Source organism: Poromitra crassiceps (assembly GCF_964638095.1).
Source record: "Poromitra crassiceps genome assembly, chromosome: 11".
Classification (NCBI taxonomy): Eukaryota; Metazoa; Chordata; class Actinopteri; order Beryciformes; family Melamphaidae; genus Poromitra; species Poromitra crassiceps.
In genome coordinates, this window is record NC_139643.1 from 32,643,446 (window position 1) to 32,645,945 (window position 2,500).

The window sequence follows — 2,500 nt, forward strand, 5'->3', positions numbered from 1 at the left end:
ACGTATACAGAGAGGAAGAAGAAAGCCAAGCAGGCAGGCAAAAAGTCCAGTGTAGGAGCATTACAGCCAAAAAGACGACAGTATTCATTGTAAACGTAATAAAACGTTGAAATACAGCACGTTTACAAGCACAATGACAGCTAATACAGGACGTTTGGTTTGTAGATTTACTTGTTGAATATAGGCCTAAAGACAGGTGTAAAAACCCTGCATTTTGCATTTTCTATTTTGTATGTCAAAAGCTGTTTTTTATACAATGATTAATCGATTAATTGATCATTGATATGACCAATTAATCGATTAATCGATTAAAATTTGCATCCCTAATTGCCATGCATGGAGGCATGGCACGATCACACAGAAAACACATGGCCATTGATGTCCATGTTATGGTTTTCAGGAAACCTGTGTGTCTGTGTGTGAGATGCCTTCTTTATTTTCAAATCCGTGCTGATCATTGGCCGGCTGGCTAAACAGCAGAGACACAATCCAAACTATTAGCCCACCGCGGCTCGCTGCTGAGCTCAGTGGAGTTGAAGGAGACCGCGGCTCGCTGCTGAGCTCAGTGGAGTTGAAGGAGACGGGGTGATGGAGTCACTGGGATGACTGCTGTGAAAGTTTAATGTGTCTCAGTGTTAAATAATGATTGGGGGACGGTCCTGACTGATGGCTTTGTTTAATTGCCTTTTAATGAGAGCGGCCGCTGAAAAGGCCTATCCATCCATCCCTCCACCCGTTACTCCATCCATCCATGGCTCCATCTATGCCAATTTAAATAGGGCCCTCTTCAGAAATAGCCACGGAGAAAATCACCCTCCATTTAAAGAAACACACACAGGCAAAGACTGACTCTTAAACTCTTTCTGTACTTGTCTACTTTCCTTCTCTCCAATCCTTTACTGCTTTGATTGATTGATTGATTGATTGATTGATTGATTGATTGATTGATTGATTGATTGATTTTATTATGGATATAAAAGACAACAAAATCCAAGGGATAAAGATGTCAAAGTGTGAACACTTATTTCCAACATGGTCCCTGCTAAGTGGTAAATGAAGACGCACAATTTCTTCTTCATCAAGGTATAGACCTTATTCGATAACCCTGGACGGCGCCATATTGGTGACAAACCGCAACCGTAATGTAGTCTGGCCGAGCGTATAGCAACAGTTATGGCTTCGTCAAAGAGAAGTGATGAAAAAATAAGTTTGGTCGGAGGTGCGGACCCCATATAAAAACTGACTTAGAGTAAAGATAACTCATTATATTGCCAGGTATAACGTACTAGACATTTAGAACTACCTTGTGAGTACAGTATTGGCATAATGCTACACGTCTCAGGAGCTGAAGGCTTTCAAATCCCTTGAGTCCTATATAACTATTTCATCTGTGGCAATTGGTCTGACATTTTTACTTTTGTGCCACCAATGACATCATCATCATCATCATCAAACATTGTCGTGACAGCAAAGGTAAATAACCTTAATGTTAAATGTTTGTTTGATCTGACGCTTGCTTGCATGAGCCCAATGTTTGCTACTAACGTTAGCCTCTAGTCTATTTCCCTTCAAGTTTGTGGAGGGTAGCTAACACCTGGGCTTTTATTGCTGCTATTACTACAGCCGTGTATTATTACACAGCACACTATCGCTGTTGTGAAATAGCTCCTGGCGCAGTAAAAACGGCATTAAATAGGCTAGTAAGTAACGTTGGCTAGCTTCCTAAGCTATGACAGCTGTCAGTCACTTTAAAACAGCGTGCTGCGGAATGTCAACAATATGGCAGCGGTGGGCGTGCCCGTATGTGAGTTACGTCAGTCGAATAAGGTCTATAGTGACCAGTGTTGGGCAGTGAAGTTATTACATCTCCCACTAACTAGTAATGTAAGGGATTACAATTTCCAAAAAGTAATAATATTACAGTTACTAATCTAAGTAAATTCAAGTTACAGCATTACTTTCTCCAGCACCGGCACAGCACTAAAACGAAGTGTGGAGATAGGTCTGGCTATACAGTACGAGACTACTGCGTTGCCAAATAAAGAACATAGGCAAATAAAGTATGGAGTTTGGATGATCAGGTTAATTATTGCTCCAATAAAGTGGATTCAGTTGTAAAAGGAGCTGGCTAAACAGGTTGTACGTCACTTATGTGGAAGAGGGGTAGCGAAAGTAATATAGTAAATTACTTTTTAAAGGAGTAATCAGTAATAAGTAACTAATTACACTTCCTGAGTAACCTTCCCAACACTGATTGCGACGAGGCATATTGATTTTGAAGGAAGGAGAGCAAAGGAAAGGAAAGCAAAAGAAGGGACAGGACAAGAGTAGTGCAAAGCAGAGGAAGGACGTCAAATGAAGGGAAGTGTAAAAGTTTTTATGCTTTTATATGCTTTATTTTTGCACCTTCGATGTCCTCATGTGATTTATGGTTTATTATTATGTTTCTATATGTTTTCATGTTTTCATGCTTGCACCTTTGACCACCTGAATTTCCCTA

The 2,500-nt window shown here is 40.3% G+C and overlaps 1 protein-coding gene across 1 annotated transcript in view; it reads right to left on the reverse strand.

Moving 5' to 3' along the window:
• Nucleotides 1–2,500, reverse strand: part of kcnh8 (potassium voltage-gated channel, subfamily H (eag-related), member 8) — a gene marked incomplete at both ends in the record, with an annotated part of 88,066 nt that overhangs the window by 57,352 nt on the left and 28,214 nt on the right. The gene's annotated exons all lie outside the window — the stretch shown is intronic.